The 14692-nt window shown below is 49.4% G+C and overlaps 1 long non-coding RNA gene across 1 annotated transcript in view; it reads left to right on the forward strand.

The window, feature by feature from the left end:
- Window positions 1-14339, forward strand: part of LOC140407792 (uncharacterized) — a 44542-nt gene extending 30203 nt beyond the window's left edge. The window contains exon 4 of the long non-coding RNA XR_011939804.1: window positions 13197-14339. This is a non-coding gene — a long non-coding RNA (uncharacterized lncRNA). The remainder of the gene's footprint in view (window positions 1-13196) is intronic.
- Window positions 14340-14692: the final 353 nt, after the last annotated feature.

Raw genomic sequence — 14692 nt, forward strand, 5'->3', positions numbered from 1 at the left:
TGTAGTTAACATTCTAAACTTCATTTCTTCTGCTAGTGACTTTCTTGCTACTTGGTGGGCACTAGGACCCAGTGGAGCTGTGCCATATCACTTCCACCGACTACCTCCTAATACTGGTCTCATTGGTCCCTGTGTTTCTAGCCCCTTACTGCCACAATGCCCCTCTCCACTATCTCAATATAACACGAGGGCATGTTTTAATTAATTTTTTCTTGAAAGCGATATCCTGCTACAGTCCCCATTCTACCTGCTCTCGGGACTGTCTACCCCTCTTGGGTCAGTGCTTGCAGCTTCCCCTCAAGTTCTAAGTGCTTGTACACCAAGGCCCTACAGTAGACAAATAGTCCCCAGTATTTGCCTAACCCCTCTTTAACTGATTTGGGGTTTGGGCATCTCTAAAATGGCCTTCTTCCTTTCTACTGGGGTTTTCCTTTTCCCCTGTGTAATCTTAAAATAAAGTTTAAAAATCCATAGTCTTTGCTATATGAAAATCCCCAAATCTTAAATTTGATGTGTAGTGAGTTTACAGAGAAAATACTGAAATCTCTACAATTTGGAACTCACAAACAAAATTTAAAAATGTAGGTACATCATGGCTGCCTCTAATAAAGGAGCACATGGACTCAATTCGCCAAATGCCTAGTCTTCGCATTTCAATTTTAGATTCCTTTGTTCTCTTCCCCTTTTTCTTTTTTAACCAACCAAGATTATGCCGAGTTCAACTAATCATTTACAAATCCCAATTTATACATCTTGATTTTGCTTTTTGTTTACTTCCTGAGAATTGTGTTCTAAATAACTTCCACAATGTTCATCATTATTACTGATTTTCTAAATAACTTTCAAATCCTTACCCCGTTTTATATCTCACTTGTAACTGCCCCTGTATACCTCCTAATTGATGTGCAACTTCGTTTTACAAAACACAACATTTTAAAAACTAGGAATACCAGAGGAATGTGGTGGTATGTATTAGGGGTAATGTGGTACCTGTGAAGCCGAGAGGCTATTGGCTGACAGGTTGGATCTGCCGACTTCTGGCTCCGCCCTGAAGGCGGAGTATAAGAGCTCGAGCTTCTCCCCGCAGCCTCATTCTGTTGCTGAGCTGCTGGGGACAAATCTCGCTTAATAAAGCCTAGATAGACTTCATCGCTTCTCGTCTCGCGAAAGTCATTGTGCGCTACAATTTATTAAGCGAGCTTAAAAGACTATGGAGCTCCGGATCGCCCCGGAGTGCCTGCGGATCAGCCCCCATGCAGCGAAATCGGCGGCCGTATTCAAACACTGGCAAGCATGCTTCGAAGGCTACCTCCGAACGGCCCCCGGCCGGATCACGGAAGAGCAGAAAATGCAGGTCCTGCATTCGAGGGTAAGCCCGGAAATTTACTCACTAATAGAAGACGCAGAGGATTTCCCGACGGCGCTCGCATTGCTGAAGGGCATCTACGTTCGGCCCGTAAACCAGGTCTATGTGCGCCACCAACTTGCGACGAGACGGCAAATTCCCGGAGAATCGCTCGAGGAATTCTACGGCGCGATGCTGATTTTGGGACGAGGCTGCAACTGCTCGCCAGTGAACGCGATCGAACACACGGACCTGCTAATTTGTGGCGCATTCGTGGCAGGTATGAACTCTCCCCAAATTCGTCAAAGACTTTTAGAAAGAGAGGCGCTAGGACTCTCAGAGGCACGGGCCATTGCGGCCTCCCTTGATGTGGCCTCCCAAAACGCCCGCGCCTACGGCCCCGACCACACGGCAGCCCCTTGGGCTCCGTGGACCCCCGTCGCGAACAACTCCCCGGCACAGCCGCCACCCCCCCCCCCCCGGCAAGCTTGCGCGGTTAAAGCGCCAGACCATCCCAGGGGGGCCCGCTGCTATTTTTGCGGACAGGCGAAATACCCCCGGCAGCGCTGCCCGGCCCACGCAGCTACTTGTAAAAGCTGCGGCAAAAAGGGCCATTACGCGGCAGTGTGCCGGTCCCGGGGGGTCGCCGCAATCCCCGGAGAAGAACGAGGACAGCACATCCCAAACACCCCCCAACCCTCCCCAGCGCCCCATGTGCGACCCGCGGGCGCCGCCATTTTGGGTCCCGGGCACCATGAGGGGAGGATGGGCGCCGCCATCTTGTGACCCCCCAGCCACGTGCGATTCATGGGGGCGGCCATGTTGTGACCCCCCAGCCACGTGCGATTCATGGGGGTGGCCATTTTGTCCACCCCCGACCACGTGCGACCCATGGGGGCAGCCATTTTGTCCACCCCCGGCCGCGTGCGATTCATGGACGCCGCCATCTTGGTTGACAACAAAGGACCCCAGCATCGACGGCTCCACGGGGTCCGAAGAAGATGCCGCGACACTACTACCACGACTGGCTTCGGTGATACTGGATCAATCGCGGCCCCAGACGTTCCAGACGACGACAACAACGGTGCTGGTCAATGGATACGAGACGCCATGCCTGATCGACTCCGGGAGCACTGAAAGTTTTATTCACCCAGACACGGTAAGACGCTGTTTTCAGACCATCCATCCAAGCACGCAAAAGATTTCCCTAGCTGCAGGATCCCACTCAGTGGAGATCAAAGGGTTCTGCATCGCAAACCTAACGGTGCAAGGGAGGGAGTTTAAGAACTACAGGCTCTACGTCCTTCCCCAACTCTGCGCGCCCACATTACTGGGATTAGATTTCCAGTGTAACCTTCAGAGCCTAACATTCCAATTCGGCGGCCCAATACCCCCACTCACTATCTGCGGCCTCGCAACCCTCAAGGTTGAACCGCCGTCCTTGTTCGCAAACCTCACCCCGGATTGCAAACCCGTCGCCACTAGGAGCAGATGGTACAGCGCCCAGGACTGGACATTTATCCGGTCTGAAGTCCAGCGGTTGCTGAAGGAAGGCATAATCCAGGCCAGCAATAGTCCCTGGAGAGCCCAGGTGGTAGTCGTAAAGACCGGGGAGAAGCAAAGGATGGTCGTAGACTATAGTCAGACCATCAACAGGTACACGCAGCTAGATGTGTACCCTCTCCCCCGCATATCCGACATGGTCAATCGGATTGCTCAGTATAAGGTCTTTTCCACCGTGGACCTCAAGTCCGTCTACCACCAGCTCACCATCCGCCCAGGTGACCGCAAGTACACCGCCTTCGAGGCAGACGGGTGGCTATACCACTTCCTAAGGGTCCCATTTGGTGTCACGAACGGGGTCTCGGTCTTCCAGCGGGAGATGGACCGAATGGTTGACCAGCACGGGTTGCGGGCCACATTCCCATACCTCGACAACGTAACCATCTGCGGCCACGATCAGCAGGACCACGACGCCAACCTCCAAAAGTTCCTTCAGACCGCAAACGCCCTGAACCTCACATATAGCGAGGAAAAATGCATTTTTAGCACAAAACGTTTGGCCATCCTGGGATACGTAGTGCGCAATGGAGTAATAGGTCCCGACCCCGAACGCATGCGCCCCCTTATGGAATTTCCCCTCCCCCATTGCTCCAAAGCCCTGAAACGTTGCCTGGGCTTCTTTTCATATTACGCCCAGTGGGTCCCCCAGTACGCAGACAAGGCCCGCCCGCTAATACAGTCCACTACCTTCCCCCTGTCGACAGAGGCTCGCCAGGCCTTCAGCCGCATCAAAGCGGATATCGCAAAGGCCACGATGCGCGCCATCGACGAGTCCCTCCCCTTCCAGGTCGAGAGCGACGCATCCGATGTAGCTCTGGCGGCCACCCTTAACCAAGCGGGCAGACCCATGGCCTTTTTCTCCTGGACCCTCCACGCCTCAGAAATCCGCCACTCCTCAGTGGAAAAGGAAGCCCAAGCCATAGTGGAAGCTGTGCGACATTGGAGGCATTACCTGGCCGGCAGGAGATTCACTCTCCTCACCGACCAACGGTCGGTAGCCTTTGTGTTCGATAATGCACAGCGGGGCAAAATTAAGAATGACAAGATCTTAAGGTGGAGGATCGAGCTCTCCAGCTTTAACTATGAGATCTTGTATCGTCCCGGAAAGCTGAACGAGCCGTCCGATGCCCTGTCCCGAAAGCTGAACGAGCCGTCCGATGCCCTGTCCCGCGGCACATGTGCCAATGCACAAATAGACCGCCTCCAAGTCCTCCACGAAGACCTCTGCCACCCGGGGGTCACCCGATTCTACCATTTCATAAAGTCCCGCAACCTCCCCTACTCTGTGGAGGAGGTCCGTACAGTCACCAGGAACTGCCACATCTGCGCAGAGTGCAAACCGCACTTTTTCAGGCCGGATAGAGCGCACCTGATCAAGGCTTCCCGCCCCTTTGAACGCCTCAGTTTGGATTTCAAAGGGCCCCTCCCCTCCACCGACCGCAACGCGTACTTCCTGAACGTGGTGGACGAGTACTCCCATTCCCCCTTCGCCATCCCCTGCCCCGACATGACAGCGGCCACAGTCATTAAAGCCCTTGACACCATATTCACACTGTTCGGTTTCCCCGCGTATATCCATAGCGACAGGGGGTCCTCCTTCGTGAGCGACGAGCTGCGCCAGTTCCTGCTCAGCAAGGGCATAGCCTCGAGCAGGACGACCAGCTACAACCCCCGGGGGAACGGGCAAGTAGAGAGGGAGAACGGCACGGTCTGGAAGACCGTCCTACTGGCCCTACGTCCAGGGATCTCCCAGTTTCCCGGTGGCAGGAGGTCCTCCCGGACGCTCTCCACTCCATCCGGTCGCTGCTGTGTACCACCACTAACCAAACGCCTCATGAGCGCCTCCTTGTCTTTCCCAGGAAGTCCTCCTCCGGAACGTCGCTGCCGACCTGGCTGGCGGCCCCAGGACCCATCTTGCTCCGGAAACATGTGCGGGTGCATAAATCGGACCCGTTGGTCGAGAGGGTCCACCTTCTCCATGCAAACCCGCAGTACGCCTATCGTACCCCGACGGCCGACAGGACACACACACACACCCCCGACACCGATCACCCCCTCCCTGCCACCGGCGCACCCCGCGACCGCCCCCTTCCCGGGGGGATCGGTCCTCCTCCCGTGCCCGCCCAGGAGTAAAACAGGAACAAACAGCAAAACGCTCCCGGAGACGACAACGCACGAGCAAGCACCTGCACCACCACCGGGGCTGAGGCGATCGACGAGAAAGACCAGACCGCCCGCTCGACTCGTGGAATCCGCATGACACCAAGAAAAAGCAAGAATGTTGTTGTAACAAAAAAATTTTTTTTGCCCGTATTGTAAATAGTTCTCACAAACTTGTACAGTGTAGGGCTAAAGCTGTATTAACACAGTCCGAAATTTGTTCCAGGGCCAGCCTGTAAACCCCTACCACCATGCGAACCACCACCCCGCCGGGTTCCTTTTTAACAAGGGGTGAACGTGGTGGTATGTATTAGGGGTAATGTGGTACCTGTGAAGCCGAGAGGCTATTGGCTGACAGGTCCCGGGTCCTTGTTGGATCTACCGACTTCTGGCTCCACCCTGAAGGCGGAGTATAAGAGCTCGAGCTTCTCCCCGCAGCCTCATTCTGTTGCTGAGCTGCTGGGGACAAGTCTCGCTTAATAAAGCCTAGATAGACTTCATCACTTCTCGTCTCGCGAAAGTCATTGTGCGCTACAAGCAAGTTCACAAATTCTTATTAAACACACACACTCATTCATCCACCAGACGCAGAGCCAGGCAGCTGTCTACTGGCCCGGTATTAGCCAGGACATCTCGAACATGGTCCTCAACTGTGCGACCTGTCAGCGCTTTCAGCCAGCGCAGAGCAAGGAGACGCTCCAGTGAAGAAATTGAGTTCTTTCTGTCCAGTCTGGTCTCAATCAAAAGCTGAGTTCGGATTTAGAAATTCCTTTAGTTTATTTCAAACAGCTTGCAAGCTTACACTCCCTCTGATGAAGGCAGGAGACCCATGTCTCTTGAAACTCCCAGAGCGAGTGAGACAAAGGGAGGCAACACTTTGTGGTCTCATATACATTCATTCAGTATCAAGTTCCACATACACGAATACAAGATTCTGATAGGCCCTTTCCTTGACCTGGTCATATAATCTAACTGCCACTGATTCTGATAGGCTCATTACACATTCCTTTCCTTCCTCTGGGCCTCTGCATCCCAGCATCCTTTGTGCAAAGAGCCAGTCCTGATAGCCACCCCTCCCCCTCTCGCCATGCTTTGCCCATCTCTTTGTTCACTCCCTGCAACCCAAATTAATGTCCATAATGCACTATTCTAACTGGTCATCCCAGTCTAATGCTCTTTTCTTTAGTTCAATTCCTCACCAGCAGCATGAAATCAAGACCTCCCCGTGGTCCAAGGTTGGCATCGACCTCTTTCGTGCGAATGGTCGTGACTACGTGTTGATTATTGACTATTTCTCCAATTACCCTGAAGTCATGAAGCTCTCAGACCTCACATCTCGGACCGTCATCAAAGCTTGTAAGGAGACGTTCTCCAGGCATGGTATCCCACTCACTGTCATGAGTGACAGTGGCCTGTGCTTCAACAGCCACAAGTGGTCTATGTTTGCCAAGTCATACCATTTCAAACATGTCACTTCCAGCCCACACTATCCAATGGGAAGGTTGAAAAAGGGGTGCACATTGTGAAACAGCTCATCTGCAAGGCCGCGGATTCTGCTTCTGACATCTACCTCGCGCTGCTTGCATACAGGGCGACCCCACTGTCCCCTGGCATGTCGCCCGCTCAACCCCTGATGAACAGGGACCTGCGGACGACACTTCCAGCCATACACTTGCCCAACCTGGATCACGTCCCGGTGCTGCAGAAGGTGCAGCAGCTCCGAAATCAGCAAAAGCAGGGCTATGATGCTCATGCCACCGATTTTCCCGTGTTATCCCCAGCAGACACTGTCAGGATCAAGATACCGGATGGTGGCTGGTCTGCTCAAGCTGTCGTTTGACAGGCTGCGTCTCACTTGTATGTTGTACGTGTGGCTGATGGTTCTGTTGTGCGATGAAACAGACGGGCACTGCGCAAAGTTGCCTGCCCGCAACCGCTTTCTTCTCCGTTTCCGTCCGTTGTTTTGCCACTCCCGATACCTCGAACTATGAGGCCACCAGTCAGGCTTCCATCCCGCCTGTCAAGGCGCCGTCGTCCCCACCACCACCTCTCCGGCGGTCAACAAGGATCAGGCGCAAGCCCCAGAGACTGGACTTATGAACATTTGTTTTGTTTGCTATGTTCTGTTTTCTCACATTAGACAGCTGTCTTCACATGTAAATACGTTCACATATGCCACCGCTTGTAAATATGTTAATATATGCCACCACATGCAAGTACGTTCCCATGTGCCAACAAAATATAAAATAAAAGGGAAGATGTCATGATATGCAAACATGCAGATAATGATATACAGACAGGCACAGACAGGCAGCTAATGAACACAGAGAACAGGACATGACCAATGAGCAGGCAGGACATTCAGGGGTGGTATCTCACTATAAAAGGCACGAGGCACTCACTCCGCCTTTTTCCACTGATGAACATCTGCAGAATGAGTCAGGGTGTATGTACAGTATCACACCTCCAGCACGTGGCTAAGAGCTAGTCTGGTTCAGTCAGACAGAGTAACCACACTTAGGTTAGCAGAGAGTCGAACTCATAGAGAACTGTGCTAACTGTGCTACTAGTTCAATAAATCAGATTGAACTAACTTCAAGGTCTGGAGTATCTTTTGGTTAAAGCTGCATCCAGTTGCAGTCTGTGTTATTCCAGAGTACATATCACATCACATGAGATGGATTCCGACCACATGTCTGCACGGTCACCAAGACTGCTACTACTTCCAGCACTGAAACATTTTCTGACACACCTCGAGTGGCATGCCCTGTAAAGGCATGTCACATTATGAACTTTCCGACAATACTTTTAAAAATTGGACAGAAACGATCTGTTAAGATCTCTGCTGCAAATCATGAAATTTTTGGCACTTGGACTGCAGACAGTATGAAGTCTCCGGCAAATACCTAATTAAATATGGAATATGTGAGGGGATCTCACAGCCATTTGTGGAATTCACAGATCTAGGGCGAAATTCTCCCCCAACGGCGGGATGCCCGCCGACTGGCGCCAAAGCCGGCGCCAATCAGACTGGCATCGTGCCGGCCCAAAGGTGCGGAAGTCTCCGCATCTTTGGCGGCCTAGCCCCAACATTGAGGGGCTAGGCCGACGCCGGAGGGATTTCCGCCCTGCCAGCTGGCGGAAATGGCGTTTGTTGCCCCGCCAGCTGGCGCGGAAATGCGGCGCATGCGCGGGAGCGTCAGCGGCCGCTGTCAGTTTCCCCGCGCATGCGCGGGAGCGTCAGCGGCCGCTGAAAGTTTCCCGCGCATGCGCAGTGGGGAGAGTCTCTTCCGCCTCCGCCATGGTGGAGGCCGTAGCGGAGGCGGAAGGGAAAGAGTGCCCCCACGGCACAGGCCCGCCCGCGGATCGGTGGGCCCCGATCGCGGGCCAGGTCACCGTGGGGGCACCCCCCGGGGTCAGATCGCCCCGCGCCCCCCCCCCAGGACCCCGGAGCCCGCCCACGCCGCCTGGTCCCGCCGGTAAATACCAGGTTTGATTTACGTCGGCGGGACAGGCAATTCCTGGGCGGGACTTCGGCCCATCAGGGCCGGAGAATCCAGCGGGGGGTCCCGCCAACCGGCGCGGCTGGATTCCCGCCCCCGCCCAATCTCCGGGAGCGGAGACTTCGGCGGGGGCGGGGGCGGGATTCATGGCGGCCAACGGCCATTCTCCGACCCGGCGGGGGGTCGGAGAATGACGCCCCTCATTTTTTGACGATGGGTGGAATTTAATGTTGCCCGGATTTTACAGTCCCGTGGAGGTCAATAAACTTTTAACAGCTCAAAGCCTTTTACAGCCCCTCCCCTACCATGATGGGGCTGTAAAATTGCATCCCGTGGAGTTTCAGACTGCCTGTCTCTACGTTTCATGCTGGACGAAAGAGAAAATCAAAACACGATAGCCACTATCAACTTCCCATTGTGTCACAATGGCCTCCCCCATCAAAATTAGATGAGGTGGGCCCTAGAAATGTTAACCTAGTAGTCATGAGTGAAGCTGGTTTCAGGGACTGCGTCCTTATTATCTAAGGACCAAGTCGATCCATTCGAACCATCAGTTGTCAGCCAGTCTGAGTACCAGAATCTGAAACTAGCTGCAAGTCATAATGCAGACAAAGTACTTAACCTATTGACCTACTTTATTTTATGTGCGGTTTGGTGTCAAATTTAGCTTGAAAGCAATCCTGGGATGAGTCTTGGGATATGTTACTATGTTAAACATGCTTATATAAATGCAAGCTATTATTATCGTCATTATTTCTGAGCCTTGAAAAAGATTAGAGAAAACACTTATGAGGATGGCATATTCCTATTCCTAAATTCCTATGAAACTCCACTTAACAATTTATTTAAATTGAATGTAAAAGGGGAGGCGGAGTTGCGCTACTGGTTAGGGAGAATATCACAGCTGTACTGCGGGAGGACAGCTCAGAGGGCAGTGAGGCTATATGGATAGAGATCAGGAATAAGAAGGGTGCAGTCACAATGTTGGGGGTTTACTACAGGCCTCCCAACAGCCAGCGGGAGATAGAGGAGCAGATAGGTAGACAGATTTTGGAAAAGAGTAAAAACAAAAGAGAAGAAATTGGTAGATGTTGAGTCTGGAGAAGGGTGTGTAGATAGCCTGGGTCACATTGAGATCCAAAAGGACGAGGTGTTTGGTGTCTTAAAAAATATTAAGGTAGATAAGTCCCCAGGGCCTGATGGGATCTACCCCAGAATACTGAAGGTGGCTGGAGAGGAAATTGCTGAGGCCTTGACAGAAATCTTTGGATCCTCACTGTCTTCAGGGGATGTCCCGGAGGACTGGAGAATAGCCAATGTTGCTCCTCTGTTTAAGAAGGGTAGCAAGGATAATCCAGGGAACTACAGGCCGGTGAGCCTTACTTCAGTGGTAGGGAAATTACTGGAGAGAATTCTTCGAGACAGGATCTACTCCCATTTGGAAGCAAATGGACGTATTAGTGAGAGGCAGCATGGTTTTGTGAAGGGGAGGTCGTGTCTCACTAACTTGATAGAGTTTTTTGAGGAGGTCACTAAGATGATTGCTGCAGGTAGGGCAGTGGATGTTGTCTATATGGACTTCAGTAAGGCCTTTGACAAGGTCCCTCATGGTAGACTAGTACAAAAGGTGAAGTCACACGGGATCAGGGGTGAGCTGGCAAGGTGGATACAGCACTGGCTAGGTCATAGAAGGCAGAGAGTAGCAATGGAAGGATGCTTTTCTAATTGGAGGGCTGTGACCAGTGGTGTTCCACAGGGATCAGTGCTGGGACCTTTGCTGTTTGTAGTATATATAAATGATTTGGAGGAAAATGTAACTGGTCTGATTAGTAAGTTTGCAGACGACACAAAGGTTGGTGGAATTGCGGATAGCGATGAGGACTGTCATAGGATACAGCAGGATTTAGATTGTTTGGAGACTTGGGCGGAGAGATGGCAGATGGAGTTTAATCCGGACAAATGTGAGGTAATGCATTTTGGAAGGTCTAATGCAGGTAGGGAATATACAGTGAATGGTAGAACCCTCAAGAGTATTGAAAGTCAAAGAGATCTAGGAGTACAAGCCCACAGGTCACTGAAAGGGGCAACACAGGTGGAGAAGGTAGTCAAGAAGGCATACGGCATGCTTGCCTTCATTGGCCGGGGCATTGAGTATAAGAATTGGCAAGTCATGTTGCAGCTGTATAGAACCTTAGTTAGGCCACGCTTGGAGTATAGTGTTCAATTCTGGTCGCCACACTACCAGAAGGATGTGGAGGCATTAGAGAGGGTGCAGAAGAGATTTACCAGAATGTTGTCTGGTATGGAGGGCATTAGCTATGAGGAGCGGTTGAATAAACTCGGTTTGTTCTCACTGGAACGAAGGAGGTTGAGGGGCGACCTGATAGAGGTCTACAAAATTATGAGGGGCATAGACAGAGTGGATAGTCAGAGGCTTTTCCCCGGGATAGAGGGGTCAATTACTAGGGGGCATAGGTTTAAGGTGAGAGGGGCAAGGTTTAGAGTAGATGTACGAGGCAAGTTTTTTACGCAGAGGGTAGTGGGTGCCTGGAACTCGCTACCGGAGGAGGTGGTAGAAGCAGGGACGATAGTGACATTTAAGGGGCATCTTGACAAATCCATGAATAGGATGGGAATAGAGGGATACGGACCCAGGAAGTGTAGAAGATTGTAGTTTAGTCGGGCAGCATGGTCGGCACGGGCTTGGAGGGCCGAAGGGCCTGTTCCTGTGCTGTACATTTCTTTGCTCTTTGTTCTTTGAATCACATAATCTGGGCTGGCATTTCTTAGCATAGCTAAGGCAGTGCTGCATTGTCACAAGTACCATTTTTTGGTTCATTTTTTAAAAGCTTGCCTCCTCTCTTCAGGTGCATGAAAAAGATACCAAAACAGTATTTGAAGATAAGCATTGAAGCTTTGCTTGTGTCCTTGCCAACTGTTATCTTTCAGTTAACCACACTAAAAACAGATTAATCATGCAAGCACTAAACTCATTCATGGGACCTTCATGTCTTCAATTTGGCTGCCCTGTTTGTCTGCACAGTAACAGTGACTGTGCTTCATTCAACTAATTGGCTGTGAACTACTTTGGGATGGCCTGAGGATGTGAAAGGTGCAATGTAAACTTCAGGAATTTCTCTTCCAAAAGTAATGAAATGCTTTGTCATTTATGTTGCCCCACTTTCAATTAAGGACTTTGTGATATGAAATACGTAGACATTTTTAAATCTATTTTCATAGAATCATAATGCAGAAAAGGAGGGCATTTGGTTCATTGTGCCTTCCTGGTTCATCCCACTTTGCAGTTTGTTCACCATAGCCTTACAAATTCTTCCTTTTGAAGAAACATTTATTTTCCTTTGAAACTTACTATTAATCTGCTTCCACTACCCTCTCCACGTTCTAGATAATAACAAAAAATCTCTCCTCCGCGATCCCCTCCATCTTGCTTTTTTCGCTAATTCTCTTATGGTTTTTCCCTATCTACTCAGTTGAACCAGTTCTTAATCTTGAACAGCGCTTTTAACTCTCCTCATATCGTTTAACAGTCATTGGCATATTATTGTTCATGAAATTGCTGATTGACGTAAATTATTTTGAACATCTTATAAAATGTGTGAAAAAGCTGACAGTTGTATGTACAAAAGCACTGGATTGATGGAATATTTTGGCCACATGATACCTTCTACCGCCTCTCTCTTTCCTTCCCATGTCTCCATTACACCATATAATGTAATTGTTTATTAAAAAGCTTTTTATCCGCAAGATATAATTCTAATTTCTGTAAAACACCTGGTCACTAGATGACAACAGCATATGCATATTATGAGTTCATGGAAAAATAAAGTCTACGGATCTGGCTGTCCACATATTCTTGCCTTAATCTTGTGGCCCATCTAGCCAATAACATTAAAACAAACACAACTTGTTTTTGGAGTTATGAAAAATAAACTGATAACCTCTTTACCTTTTTATATAACACATTATGAGATTTTCCTAAATTAACTTATCCTCTTATTGCAGCTACCTCATCCATTACTCCTTTATCATCTCAAATGTAATAAACTCTGGGATATTAACACTTTCTTTTATCCACAGACACCTTGCATTGCTTCATTTAACATCAATAGTGACAGCTGCAACATCTAAAATGCAACCACAGAATTATATTTTCTGTATTTATTCATATTTGATATTTACGCTGATCTCCTACAATAGAAATTGGCTAGCTGTTGTTCCAAGCTCAAGTTATTGTTAATTGTGTTTAAATTTTATGAATTGTGCTGGACATATAGACTAATGATATGATAATCTATTGATTTTGGAATTAATCTTTCTATTGCAGTTGTATTGTATTGTCAAGTTTGGAGAGCTGGCAGTGTAACAATGGGAAATAATTACTCGCTGTCAATAAATGTTGTACGATATTAAGATGCTATTAAAGGTGTTAAAACTGAAATAGGGTTTAATTTTCAGCATTGCAAATTATTTATTAATTCCTAACCACTCTATTTATGGCCAGAATGTTTATACTCAATTATTCAAAATCCACGCCATGTACTATTAATGAGTGATTTAAAAATGAATATTTGTTACACTGACAAGTATAAACAAAAATCTGACAGTTTCCAAGCAATGTGATGCCACCAAGGAAATGTAAACATTATAGTCTCTGAAACCATCGATGAAGACGAGCATCTTGCCAAGGCCATCCCCACACCCCCACTACTTGCCTTCAAACAACTGCGCAACCTCGAACAGACCATTGCTTGCAGCAAACTCCCCAGCCTTCAGGAAAACAGCGACCACGACACCACACACCCCTGCCACGGCAACCTCGGCAAGACGTGCCAGATCATCGACATGGATACCACCATTACACATGAGGACACCACCCACCAGGTACGCGGTACATACTCATGCAACTTGGCCAACGTTGTCTACCTCATACGCTGCAGGAAAGGATGTCCTGAGGCATGGTACATTGAGGAGACCATGCAGATGCTGCGACAACGGATAAAAGGATATCGCGCGACAATCACCAGGCAGGAAAGTTCCCTTTCAGTCAGGGTACACTTCAGCAATCAAGGGAATTCAGCCTCTGATCTTCGAGTAAGCCATCTCCAAGGACACACGACAAAGCAGAATCACCGAGCAGAAACTGATAGCCAAGTTCCACATACATGAGTATGGGGCTGGTTTAGCACAGGGCTAAATCGCTGGCTTTGAAAGCAGACCAAGGCAGGACAGCAGCGCGGTTCAATTCCTGTACCAGCCTCCCTGAACAGGCATTGGAATGTGGTGACTAGGGGCTTTTCACAGTAACTTCATTTGAAGCCTACTTGTGACAATAAACGATTTTCATTTCATTTCATTTCATGGCCTCAACCGGGACCTTGGATTCATGTCTCACTACAGTTAACCACATTTAACCCCCCCACCATCTGGCCTGGGCTTGCAAAATCCTACCAACTGTCCTGGCTTGAGACAATTCACCCCTCTTTAACCTGTGATTATCGCTCTCTTTAGTCGGACCTTCTGGGTGTGTAAAAATTTAATTACGTTCAAAGACTCGCATTCAAAGTATCATCTTGCATCATTGGCTTTGTCTTTATATGCTGTGTTTGAGTAATCTACCTCTTCACTCACCTTTTTAAAAATAAATTTAGAGTATCCAATTCATTTTTTCCAATTAAGGGGCAATTTAGCGTGGCCAATCCACCTACCCTGCACATCTTTTGGGTTGTGGGGGTGAAACCCACGCAAACATGGGGAGAATGTGCAAACTCTACACGGACAGTGACCCAGAGCCGGGATCGAACCTGGGACCTTGGCGCCGTGAGGCAACCGTGCTAACCACTTGCGCCACCATGCTGCCCTGCCTCTTCACTCACCTGGTGAAGGAGCTGCGCTCCAAAAGCTAGTGATTCCAAATAAACCTGTTGGACTTTAACGTGGTGTTGTAAGACTTCTTACTGTGCCCACCCCAGTCTAACACCAGCATCTCCACATCAATCTCTGAAATGTCACTATTCTCAGATATTTGTAGTCTTAACTTAGAACATAAATAATAGCATATGTAACTAAAGAGAACAAATGTGATCTTATGTTAATTGTCATT

Source organism: Scyliorhinus torazame, chromosome 2 (genome assembly GCF_047496885.1).
Source record: "Scyliorhinus torazame isolate Kashiwa2021f chromosome 2, sScyTor2.1, whole genome shotgun sequence".
Lineage (NCBI taxonomy): Eukaryota > Metazoa > Chordata > Chondrichthyes > Carcharhiniformes > Scyliorhinidae > Scyliorhinus > Scyliorhinus torazame.